The sequence below is a fragment of the Gopherus evgoodei genome, chromosome 6 (genome assembly GCF_007399415.2).
Source record: "Gopherus evgoodei ecotype Sinaloan lineage chromosome 6, rGopEvg1_v1.p, whole genome shotgun sequence".
NCBI lineage: Eukaryota > Metazoa > Chordata > Testudines > Testudinidae > Gopherus > Gopherus evgoodei.
In genome coordinates, this window is record NC_044327.1 from 76,599,524 (window position 1) to 76,613,226 (window position 13,703).

The 13,703-nt window shown below is 45.9% G+C and overlaps 1 protein-coding gene across 8 annotated transcripts in view; it reads left to right on the forward strand.

Moving 5' to 3' along the window:
* The window catches only part of FAM172A (family with sequence similarity 172 member A), a 379,631-nt gene that overhangs the window by 26,079 nt on the left and 339,849 nt on the right, over positions 1-13,703 (forward strand). The gene's annotated exons all lie outside the window — the stretch shown is intronic.

Consider the following 13,703-nt stretch of genomic DNA (forward strand, 5'->3'; position numbering starts at 1 on the left):
AGCTGCTGTTAACATGTGCAGCTGAGAACTCCAGGTCGCTTGTGGAAGGCAAAAAAGGCAACAGTTAACAGAGGCAGCATTGTTTATATCTCAGACAGTTATTCCTACACAGTGAAGGAGTTTACAGTCTTCACTTTAGCATAATTTTCCCATACCAAAGAGAGTGCACATAACCCACAGGAGCCCTGAAATGGTGAGTAAGGGGGACTGATTGCTTCAGAGCTGTGCTGGGGTTTCTGTGCATTGGGGAAAGCAAACAGCTGCAGGGGGCACCTACACTGAACACTCTCCCAACATTTCCCACAGGAGTTAACCCTTGAAGATATCTCGCTGCTGCGTGTCACCTGGGAAGAGCGGGAGGGTCTTCTACAGCCATGCGGATTTCGCCCTGGCACCTATGCAGCTTGCCTGTGTGCAGCAATGGTCCCCTCACCCCTCACAGCACAGTGGCTCGGACGCATTAGCCTGACTGGGACAAGGACCACAGTGGTTCTCCCTATAAACTTGCGGAAGCGCATTGCCCATGCTCTGGCTGAAACTTTTGAAGAGATTACCGAGGCCTATTACCGCGATGTGATACGCCACATCAATGGGCTATTCCACATCTAGGCATGCATGCATGCAGCCCTAACCCTCTCTCCTCTCCCGAAACATTGCCATCGTGAAAATAAAAGCCGCTTACTGGGAACCCGCTCCTCTGCTTATCCTTCACCAAGTACCGGCTGCTGCGACTGGCTGCCTTCCTCCTGGCTTGAGAAGAGCTCCTGGCTGTATGCCTCCTGGGAGTCCGTCCCCCCACCCCAGTACCCTCACTCTCGGTTTTCTCCCCCCTCCTCCATCTCCACCTCCCTGCCCTCGCTCTGAAGTGTCCATCATGGTCCTCAGATTGGCGGTGGGGTCACCCCCAAGTATCGTGTCCAGCTCTTCGTAAAAACGGCAGGTCGTGGGGGCAGCACCAGAGCGTCAGTTTCTCTCACGGGCTTTGCAGTAGGCACTCCGCAGCTCCTTCACTTTAATCCTGCACTGCACCGCGTCCCGGTCATGGGCCCCTTTCCAGTATGGCCCTTGATATCTGCCCATAGGTATCGTAATTCCTATGGCTGGAGCGCAGCTGTGACTGCACAGCTTCCTCCCCCCAAACAGTGATGAGGTTCAGCAACTCGCCATTGCTCCATGCTGGGGCTGGTTTGGTGCATGGAGGCATGGTCACCTGGAAAGATTCACTGATTGCACTCCACACCTGGCTGAGCAAACAGGAAGGGGATTTTTAAAATTCCCAGGGCATTTAAAGGGCGGGTCACCTGAGGCCAGGGCAGTAGAATTTGAACTGATGAGCAGAGTGGCTGAGCAGGCATTCTGGGATACCTCCGAATACCTCTGGAGGCCAATAACCGCGCTTTTGGTGGCCACACTGGCGGAGCAGTGCTGCATCACCAGCGCTGCAGTCGTTATTCCCCAAGCAGAGGAGGAGTACAGCCAGCGCTGTATCCAGGGAGATACAGCGCTGTATGTGCCTTGCAAGTGTGGACGGTAAGTTGCAGCGCTGTAAAGCCACCACCAGCTCTGCAACTCTCCAGTGTAGCCAAGGCCATAGTACCCTGCTGGGTCATGTCACAAGCAGGTAGCCCTTAACCCTTTTCTGGCTATTTCACTCATAGGCCATGTCTACATCTAAAATTTTGCAGCGCTGGTTGTTACAGCTGTATTAGTACAGCTGTATAGGGCCAGCGCTGCAGAGTGGCCACACTTACAGCAACCAGCGCTGCAAGTGGTGTTAGATGTGGCCACACTGCAGCGCTGTTGGGCGGCTTCAAGGGGGGTTCCGGGACCGAGAGAGCAAACCGGGAAAGGAAACCAGCTTCGCCGCGGTTTGCTCTCTCGGTCCCGGAGCCACCCAGCAAACCGCAGGGAAGGAGACCTGCTTGCTCGGGGTTCCGGGACCGAGAGAGCAAACCGGGAAAGGAAACCAGCTTCGCCGCGGTTTGCTCTCTCGGTCCCGGAGCCACCCAGCAAACCGCAGGGAAGGAGACCTGCTTGCTCGGGGTTCCGGGACCGAGAGAGCAAACCGGGAAAGGAGACCAGCTTCGCCGCGGTTTGCTCTCGCGTTCCCGGAGCCACCCAGCAAACCGCAGGGAAGGAGACCTGCTTGCTCGGAGTTCCGGGACCGAGAGAGCAAACCGGGAAAGGAAACCAGCTTGATTACCAGAGGCTTCCTCCTTCCACGGAGGTCAAGAAAAGCGCTGGTAACTGTCTACATTGGATTACCAGCGCTGGATCACCAGCGCTGGATCCTCTACACCCGAGACAAAACGGGAGTACGGCCAGCGCTGCAAACAGGGAGTTGCAGCGCTGGTGGTGCCCTGCAGATGTGTACACCTTCAAAGTTGCAGCGCTGTAACTCCCTCACCAGCGCTGCAACTTTCTGATGTAGACAAGCCTATAGACTCATAGACTTTAGGGTCAGAAGGGATCATCTAGTCTAACCCCCTGCACAAAGCAGACCACAGAACCCTACCCATCCACTTCTATAACAAACCCCTAACCTATGTCTGAGTTATTGAAGTCTTCAAATTGTGGTTTGAAGACCTCAAGCTGCACAGAATCCACCAGCAAGTGACCCATGCCTGACTCTGCAGAGGAAGGCGAAAAACCTTCCTGCCAATCTGCCATATGTTAATTACTGGGATAAGAGTAAAGTGATAACTAGTGATGTGCAGACATTTAAAAAGTTGTGAGGCTTTGTTCAGTTAAGCCTCCGTACCATCTCATCTGTATGGCCCTCTGATATTTTCCTTTACCTCCTTTTTCTGAGAAGCCAGTATCACCCTGTCTCTTTTCAAAAGGCAGTTTGAGCCATTCTTTATCTTGCAGTATCCCTTTGCAGCTTGTGCAACTAGTGTCTCATCCGTAGATCATTGAATCAATTGCGGGGGGTGGGTCATTATATTGAGTTTGTTTGAGCTTTGCCTCAGGCCCTTGAGCAGCAATATACCCTCCCATAGGCAGGAAGGGATCCTAATTGCCTTACAAGCATGAACCACCTAAGTTACAGAGTGCCTCTCATTTTGAAAGGAGTGATATGAGTGAGGTCAAATGGCGGATTTATTGAGTCCTTACACCTATCTGCTCCCTTCAACATGGGGGTGAGAGGCATTACAGCAATTCATTCTCCCCCACCCTCCTGTTACCAAACCTACATATTCCTAAGATCTTGTCTACACTACATGTAGGGTGTGTGTAGCTACAGGATGTAGTAAAAAGCAGTCTGTGTCCACACTTATGCTGCATGTAGCAATGAAAAGCTCCAGCAGGGGAAAGGCAGCAGCTTCTCACTGCTGGAACCTTTTATTGTGGTGGGGAAAGGCTCTGGCAGGGGAAAGCCTTTCCTCACTGCCTTCCTGTCTTTCACTGCCGTGGGAAAAGCCCCGGAAGCTGGGAGGACAGTATGCTGTTAAACATAGCAGTGTAGATATGGGAGATACTGCTTGGGCATGTTTTATTTGTCGTCTTCTGTAAATATACTTTCTCTCTCCTTTCCCCCTCCTTTTACAGCCTTCTCAATCTTTTGGCCACAGAATAAATACTTAGGAGCATTAGAAGTGTGAAAACCTAGTGTCTCCAAAGTTTTGTCTCCTCTCCTCATCAAAGTACAAAGGATCTCCGATGGCTAGAAGAATTTTAAGGGAATTTTCAGTTCTCCTTATCTGTTGCTTTCCCTTTCAGTTGAGAACTGTTGAGGGGCACAAAGGAATGATGAGCTGCTGAATGCACTGTTGCTTGTACTTCAAATTCTTGTCATTTCTGGCTGTGATTTTGTTTTTCTTGGTATTGATGACCAACTTGATTTTTGGATTAGAGTTGACCTCAGTGGACCTAATGGTTTTATAGCACTCGAAGTTGCTTTCTTTTTTCATTTTTAAATACATATTCTTGTTTACTTAAGAGAAATTTTCTTATGTACCAATCTTGCAATATCGTACAGATTTTATTGAAATCTGTTGTTTGCTAAATGTTGAAATTTGTGTTGCCCATAATACATTATACACCCCTTTGACTAATCTCACATTATACCACTACAGATCATATTTCTCTACATTCTGCACATGATATAAACATTTTTCTTATACTAATTTACAAACAGTTTATTTTTGTTATGACAATTATGTGTAGATTTTGGAAGCCAGCTGCTTCAGTAATGGATGCAGTATGAATACGTAGATATAGGTAGAACCAGAGAACTCTAAATTATCCCTATTTTGATTGCATAACCTTTTAGGACTAATCTCTATTATAGTATCATAACACAGTAAATTGCTTGCCTTTCTCCTTAAATTATTGTTCCTTATGATCATGCTCTGTAAAGTTTGTATTCCTTACTTTCTACAAATGCTTTACATGTCCATTTTGTCTCTCCTAATCTCTTCCCTCAACCCCCTGGAAAAATTTTATCTGTTTTTATTAGGCATATTCCATAGGTGACTAGGCCATAGCTTAAAGTAAAATGAATTTCTTGGGCAGCCCCCTGTCTTCAAGGTAAGAAATTGAACCATGGACTCCCAGCCCCTCTGAGACTATGGCTACACTGGCACAGATCACTCAGGCCATGTCTACATCTAAAATTTTGCAGCGCTGGTTGTTACAGCTGTATTAGTACAGCTGTATAGGGCCAGCGCTGCAGAGTGGCCACACTTACAGCAACCAGCGCTGCAAGTGGTGTTAGATGTGGCCACACTGCAGCGCTGTTGGGCGGCTTCAAGGGGGGTTCGGGGAACGCGAGAGCAAACCGGGAAAGGAGACCAGCTTTGCCGCGGTTTGCTCTCGCGTTCCCCGAACCACCCTGCAAACCGCAGGGAAGGAGACCTGCTTGCTCGGGAGTTCGGGGAACGAGAGAGCAAACCGGGAAAGGAGACCAGCTTCGCCGCGGTTTGCTCTCGCGTTCCCCGAACCACCCTGCAAACCGCAGGGAAGGAGACCTGCTTGCTCGGGGGTTCGGGGAACGAGAGAGCAAACCGGGAAAGGAGACCAGCTTCGCCGCGGTTTGCTCTCGCGTTCCCGGAACCACCCAGCAAACCTCAGGGAAGGAGACCTGCTTGCTCGGGGTTCGGGGAACGCGAGAGCAAGCCGGGGAAGGAGACCAGCTTGATTACCAGAGGCTTCCTCAGGTATGCTGGGATACCTGCTTATTCCACGGAGGTCAAGAAAAGCGCTGGTAACTGTCTACATTGGATTACCAGCGCTGGATCACCAGCGCTGGATCCTCTACACCCGAGACAAAACGGGAGTTCGGCCAGCGCTGCAAACAGGGAGTTGCAGCGCTGGTGGTGCCCTGCAGATGTGTACACCTCCGAAGTTGCAGCGTTGTAACTCCCTCACCAGCGCTGCAACTTTCTGATGTAGACAAGCCCTCAGGCTATTAGTCTAATGCTTGTCACAAGCATTAAATTTACACTTCTTAAACTTTATCTAGAAGAGGACAGTGATATAGGTATGCAAGTTATAGAGACAAATATGTTTCTCTCCATCCATAATCATTAAATTTCTACCTTACCATACTGTTTTGTGGGTTTTTGTTTTCACCTCTTGTGGTGATGTGTTTTGGATGCAGCTTCTGGTAGGCCAAAGGCTTATTATTTTGCAATAAAAATATAATATGTACAGATATGAAAGGCAAAGTTTGAAATAAGTCCTAGTTTGGGATAATTTAAATAATACAAATCACTTAAATTTCATAATGTTTTATTGTGCAGTAAAACTCTGTCTTAGGCATTTCCATACCATCATCATATCTAAGTGTCGGTTATGGTATAATTGAACTGTGAGGTGTTGTCCATAGCAGACATCATAGTGGATCGTTTTCTTGCATGCCTGATCTGGTGATGGTCTTGATGGTCACTGTTATTAGGCTAGCTGCATCTGTGTCCTCTTTCTCGGTTCTCTGAGTGCATCCTCTTGGGAGTTAAGCTTCATGCTTTTACCTGTTGTGGTATTTTGCAGTTCTCCCACTCTCAGACTGGGACTTGGGCTACAGTTTCCTGTGTATCTATTATCCTTAACCTGCAGGTTCCACTGGAGCACAGTCACCTGCGGTTCTTCCCTTCAGGAGTCTATAACCAGTGGTGTCCAGTGGCCAGAAAGCCTTCTTAAAACCAACGTATTATTAAAACAGATAGTAAGAATGGGGGAAGAGAAGGCGAAAAGGAAGCTTGGGGCTTCTGCCTTGTGACAGGGTGGTGGGACTAGGGGCCTCTGCCCTGTGAGGAGGAGGATATTGGGACTTCAGCCCCGCAGGGCGCACTGGCTGGGGCTCAGGGCTTAAGCAGGACCAGGGCTTAAGCCCTAAGCCCCGAGCCCTGGCAGGCTCCTCCTGCATGACTGAAGTCATGAGCTGCGGCAGGCGCTTCCTGTGTGGCTGAACCCCAAGCCTCAGCAGGCGTGCGTCATCTCTCGAACTTGTGAAGATTTTTCTGTTCAGCTCGGACAGTCGGTAAATATGGCCAGCCCTGCTATAAGTTGTCTCCTGCAGTTCATTCAATGTGTCAGCTTGCAAAGAGCAGGTCTGTACTTATGCTGCATTCTAAGGAAGTTATGTGTTTGAGGAATTCTGCTGATTTATGTTGAGTTTTTATGTCAGATAAATTGGATAGAATCATGCTGCTTGAAAATACTTGACTTCTTAAATGTTTCACTTGTAGCAAATTGAAAAGGCTGCAATTAATTATATTAGGAATATTCACACAATATTAGTGAATTTACTTCATTTCAGTTGCTGTAAAATGCAGACCAAAATCATATGCTACTTGCTAAACTTTGTAACAGCCACTCTAACTACATTTATATAGGCAAGAATAATTGAAACTAGAATGAAAACGTTTATTTACTTGTAGATGGAGTCAAATGGCGGGGTGTCTTGTTTGATTTGAAATCTAGCACCACTGTATATCTCTGCAAGGCCTATGACCCAAATTTCAAGTACCACTCCATAAATGTTAATGTTAAATATGTAGGCATATTTCCTTGTGTACAAAACCTATGTTTTTGTGTCCAAATAGCTATTTCTTTGTGGGGAACCCCACCACCACCCTACCCCCAGTTCTGCTGTTATATTAATGGAAGTCTGGTGAAAACATTGTCCTCTTAGTTCTCTGTGTTGGATAAACTGCTAAAACATTTATTAGCAGCAATGAAACCAAATATATTTCATACTGAATTATATTCTATATTGCTAGGCATTGGGGTGAAGAGGTGTAGAATATGCATTGGATCCTTTGAGGGAGGAATATCTGTTGGTTCTGCATGGGAAAGCAATGTAGGCATAAATAAATATGAGTCTGCTTCTAAAGTAGCTACCTTATTTTTAAATATTTTTGCAGGTCGAATAGTTACTATTGTTTTGTTCAGAGATGTGCTTGTTACATTTCATGACAAAAATGGACATGTAAAGCATTTGTAGAAAGGATTATCTAAGCCATCTATCTGTGCAGGAACAGATTTGTTTAAAATCTAATTTAATATTTAATGGAAAACAATTAGTGAAATTTGTGAATTTATACTTCAAGGAACCAAATAGTTAAAAAATAGTCCAGCCTTATTAGGTATCAGAAGGACTTGAAACTCAGTCCTAGAATTCCTGCATTTGCCTATAAGTAACCATTCAGACAGCTTTATAATTTTCCTACTATTCATTTGTGCACCAGCAAACTCTAGTTGAATCAACATCTGTTTTTCAAAGAAAGGAAATCTAACCCTCTCTTCTAATTTCCTGCATTTTGTCATTTAAACAAATATCACTGAAGGATTCAACAAAATGCTGTGTTCAGCCAAAACAATACATAAAATACCGTGTGCTTGTTTTATCCTCATTTTAACACCAAGTCCTCCTCCAGTGGTTTTTGTTAGATTTTTTTGTAATTTTTGTCGAAAAGCATTGGCAAATTGTATTTTTTTTCCAAAGCAGAGTTCTCTTGTGCTTGTAGGTTGGCAGGTGATCATCTGGGTTTTCTAGTCTTTCCTCAGTGGCAGGCTCATCACCTAGGGTATGTCTATACTACCCGCTGGATCAGCGGGTAGTGATTGATCTATTGGCGATTGATTTATCATGTCTAGTGTAGACGCGATAAAATCAATCCCCGATTGCTCTGCTGTCGACTCCGGAAATCCACCGCATGTGAGAGGTGGAAGCGTGAGAGGTGGAAGTGGAGTCGATGGGGGAGCAGCAGTGGTCGACTCGCTGCCGTCCTCGCAGTTAGGTAAATTGACCTAAGATATGCCGACTTCAGCTACACTATTTGTGTAGCTGAAGTTGCATATCTTAGGTCGACTCCACCCCTTCCCCCCAGTGTAGACCTAGCCCTAGTAGATGAACCCAGTCTGAACCTGTAGGAGCAAAGTACCCAGAATCCTGTCTTTCACCTAAGTTTTGCATATGGCACTACCCTTAGTGTTGGCTTTACACTGATTTACCTGACTTGTTTTTTAATTTAAAATATTCACTCCATGTTCAAAGATGACAAATTTTATTTGTTTTCTTGACTAGTAACAATTCTTTAGGGACTTAACACAATTACAAGTTGTAGATAACTAACCTGTGTTAAAATATGATTACATATCGTTGTGTAGGTGAGGTCTGGGAGAACAGAGAACTAGACATCACAAGCTACGCTGTCTAAAGTAGTTTCTTTGAAGTGTGTTGTCACATTGATCAGGTGTTTTGGTTTCTACCACCTCTTAGATATTCATTAAAATGATTTTTTTCCAAATGCCGTAATGATAGGGACAGGGATTCAGTGCTCAGTGGTGGCCTGTGGTACGGCGTGAGGCGTGGACTGCCACGCACAGAGGTGGAACGGCATGATGGAGGCAGAGGCAGCAGGTAGAGACATGCTGAGGATGACCGGATGCGGTAGCTATGGCATGTACATGGTCCTGGAGGGGGCACCTGAAAGGAGTTTTGTCTGCATGAAGTGCCGCCTGATAGAGCTGCTGGAAGAAAAGATAAGAGGACTGGAGATGCAGGTGGAAACTCTGGCTGAGTTTAGAAGGGGGTTTGAGCAGATGATGGAACACAGACATGATGAGGCGCAGAGGATTAGCTCAGACGAGCGGATAGCAGCAGGACCAAAGAACTCTGAGGAGGGGCTGCTGGGTGAGGAAAGTGGATGGTGGAAGCATGTGACTAGGAGAACCAGGCAGAGGAAAAGACGGGCCAGCGATGGAGAAATAGAACTCAGGAACAGGTTTGCTGAGTTGGGAAATGAAGATGGAGCACAGCAGGCTGCTGAAGGAGAGAGGGCAAGGAAAAAGAGATGAGCAGCTAGTCCTGCAGAAGGAGGGGAGGTGTCAATGGAGGCGACACCGAGTATGAGCCCTAGGAGGATTGTAAGAGCGAATACAAATCGAGAGGACTTGCGGCAAGCTGGTGTGGGGGATAGACCAGAGAATCACACTGTCGCCAGGAAAAGGCAAGTCTACGTGATTGGAGACTCTTTACTGAGAAGAATAGACAGGCCTGTAACTAGACCTGATCGGGAGAACAGAAGGGTGTGCTGTCTGCCAGGGGCTAAGATACAGGATGTGGACCTGAGGCTGAATAGGATCCTAGCGGGAGCGGGAAAGAATCCGTTGATTGTCCTTCATGTGGGAACGAATGATACGGCTAGTTACTCGCTGGACTGTATCAAGGAGGATTATGCCAGACTGGGGAAGACGCTCAAAGAAATCGAGGCTCAGGTGATCTTCAGTGGGATTCTGCCGGTTCCTAGGGCAGGGCGACGAAGGAGTGACAAGATTATGGCGATCAACAGATGGCTCAGGCATTGGTGTTACAAGGAGGGCTTTGGGATGTATGGTCATTGGGAAGCGTTTACGGACAGACAACTGTTCGCTCAGGATGGACTTCATCTAAGTAAGGAAGGAAATAGAATTCTAGGATGGAGGCTCGCCGACCTCATCAAGAGAGCTTTAAACTAGGAAGTTGGGGGAGATGGTTGGGAGATGTTCAGGAGATCTTCACGCCGGAATATAACCTGGAGAGGGAAGTAAACAACGTGAGAGGGGATACCCTTGTGGACCAAAGAATTGATCCAAGGAGGAATAGTGGAGTAGAAACCAGATTAATGGGTGATGCTGGTGGTAGAAGGTCTGTGCACGACGGGGAAAAGAATGTCACTGACGCCAAACGCCAAAAATTAAAATGTCTGTACACTAATGCGAGGAGCCTAGGTAACAAGATGGAGGAACTGGAGCTACTGGTGCAGGAAGTGAAACCGGATATTATAGGGATAACAGAAACCTGGTGGAATAGTACTCATGACTGGAGTACAGGTATTGAAGGCTATGTGCTGTTTAGAAAAGACAGGAAGAAAGGCAAAGGTGGTGGAGTAGCCTTGTACATCAATGATGAGATTAACTGTAATGAAATAAGAAGCGATGGAATGGATAAGACAGAGTCTGTCTGGGCAAAAATCACACTGGGTAAAAAAGCAACTAGAGCTTCCCCTGAGATAGTGCTTGGGGTGTGCTATAGACCGCCGGGATCTGATTTGGATATGGATAGAGACCTCTTTAATGTCTTTAATGAAGTAAACACAAAGGGGAAATGTGTGATTATGGGAGACTTCAACTTCCCGGATATAGACTGGAGGACGAGTACTTGCAAGAATGATAGGGGTCAGATTTTTCTGGATGTGATAGCGGATGGATTTCTTCATCAAGTAGTTGAAGTACCTACGAGAGGGGATGCCATTTTAGATTTGGTTTTCGTGAGCAGTGAGGACCTTGTAGAAGAAATGGTGGTAGGGGATAACCTTGGTTCGAGTGATCATGAGCTGATTCAGTTCAAACTAGATGGAAGGATAAACAAATGTAGATCTCGGATTAAGGTTTTCGATTTCTCGAGGGCTAATTTTAAAGAGTTAAGGAAATTAGTTATGGAAGTGGATTGGACGGAGGAACTTGCGGATTTAAATGTGGAGGAGGCCTGGAATTACTTTAAGTCGCAGCTGCGGAAATTGTCGGAAGCCTGCATCCCAAGAAAGGGGAAAAAACCATGGGCAGGAGTTGTATGCCAAGCTGGATGAGCAAGCAACTCAGGGAGGGGATTAGGAGAAAGCAGAAAGCTTACAGGGAGTGGAAGAAAGGTGGGATTAGCAAGGGAAGCTACCTTGGTGAGGTCAGAACATGTAGGGATAAAGTGAGGAAGGCTAAAAGCCGCATTGAACTGGACCTTGCAAAGGGAATCAAAACCAATAGTAAAAGGTTCTAAGAAGAAGAAAACAAAGAAAGAAAAAGTGGGGCCGCTATACACTGAGGATGGAATGGAGGTTAAGGACAACCTAGGCATGGCCCAATATCTAAATAAGTACTTTGCCTCAATTTTTAATAAGACTAGTGAGGAGTTTAGCGATGATGGAGGGATGATAAGTGGGAATGTGGATATGGAGGTGGATATTACCGCAACTGAGGTAGAGGCCAAACTTGAACAGCTTGATGGGACAAAATCGGAGGGCCCGGACAATCTCCATCCGAGGATATTAAAGGAACTGGCGCGTGAAATTGCGAACCCGTTAGCGATAATTTTTAAGCAATCGATAAACTCGGGGGTTGTGCCGTACGACTGGAGGATTGCTAACATAGTCCCTATTTTTAAGAAAGGGAATAAAAGTGATCCGGGTAATTATAGGCCTGTTAGCTTGACGTCCGTAGTATGTAAGGTCTTGGAAAAAATTTTAAGGGAGAAATTAGTCAAGGACATAGAGGTCAATGGTAATTGGGACGAATTGCAACATGGATTTACTAAAGGTAGATCGTGCCAAACCTGATCTCCTTCTTTGAGAAGGTGACGGATTACTTAGATAAAGGAAATGCGGTAGATCTAATTTACCTTGATTTCAGTAAGGCGTTTGACACGGTTCCGCATGGGGAACTGTTAGTTAAATTGGAAAAGATGGGGATGAATATGAAAGTTGTAAGGTGGATAAGGAACTGGTTAAAGGGGAGACTCCAGCGGGTCATACTGAAGGGTGAACTGTCAGGCTGGAAGGAGGTTACTAGTGGAGTCCCTCAGGGATCGGTTTTGGGACCGATCTTATTTAACCTTTTTATTACTGACCTTGGCACAAAGAGCGGGAATGTGCTAATAAAGTTTGCGGATGACACAAAGTTGGGAGGTATTGCTAACACGGAGAAGGACAGGGATACTATTCAGGAAGATCTGGACCACCTTGTAAACTGGAGTAAGAGTAATAGGATGAAATACAATAGTGAAAAGTGCAAAGTCATGCACTTAGGGATTAATAATAAGAATTTTAGATATACGTTGGGGACGCATCAGTTGGAAGCGACAGAGGAGGAGAAGGACCTTGGGGTATTGGTCGATAGCAGGATGACTATGAGCCGCCAATGTGATACGGCTGTTAAAAAAGCAAATGCAATTTTAGGATGCATTAGGCGAGGTATTTCCAGCAGGGATAAGGAGGTGTTAGTACCGTTATATAAGGCGTTGGTGAGACCCCATCTGGAATACTGTGTGCAGTTCTGGTGTCCCATGTTCAAGAAGGATGAATTCAAACTGGAACAGGTCCAGAGACGGGCTTCTAGGATGATCCGAGGAATGGAAAACCTGCCTTATGAAAGGAGACTCAAAGAGCTTGGCTTGTTTAGCCTGGCCAAAAGAAGGCTGCGGGGGGATATGCTTGCTCTATATGAATATATCAGGGGTGTTAACGTTAGGGAGGGAGAGGAATTATTTAAGTTTAGTTCTGATGTAGGCACGAGGACAAATGGGTACAAACTGGATATTAGGAAGTTTAGACTTGAAATTAGACGAAGGTTTCTAACCATTAGGGGAGTGAAGTTTTGGAACAGCCTTCCGAGGGAAGTAGTGGGGGCAAAAGACTTATCTGGCTTCAAGACTAAGCTTGATAAATATATGGAGGGGATGTTATGATAGGATAGTTTAATTTGGGCAATTGATCTTGGATTATCACCAGATGAGTTTGCTCAATTGTCTGCGGGGAGATGTTGGATGGGATGGGAACTGAGTTACTGCAGAGAATTCCTTCTTGGGTGCTGGCTGGTGACTCTTGCCCATATGCTCAGGGTTTAGCTGATCGCCCTATTTGGGGTCGGGAAGGAATTTTCCTCCAGGGCGGATTGGCAGGGGCCCTGGAGGTTTTTCGCCTTCCTCTGCAGCATGGGGCATGGGTCGCTTGCTGGTGGATTCTCTGCAGTTTGAGGTCTTCAAACCAATTTTGAGGATTTCAATAACTCAGTCCTGGATTAGGGGTTGTATAAAAGTGGATGGGTAGGGTTCTGTGGCCTGCCTTGTGCAGGAGGTCAGATTAGATGATCATATTGGTCCCTTCTGACCTATGAGTCTATATAGTGTGGTGTGACCATTGCTTTGCTACAAATGCGCATATTAATGAATGACAGGAATTTATGTTCAGTGAACTCTCGCTTAGTCGTCTGTTTTACAACACTTGCAAATAACAAGACCAGATTTTCTGACTGTTGATTTAGGCATTTCCTCCTTGACATTATTTTGGTTGGGTAAGATATGTTCCAGGAAAATAAAAGAATTCTCTACCTAGTTTTATTATTGTGTAAGCATCTTTTATGAATGCAGCATGATTTTTATCTAGTAAAAATGTAAGTTTGTTAGCGCAAACAGCTTTTGTTAGTTTTGTTTAGATTGATCATGTTGA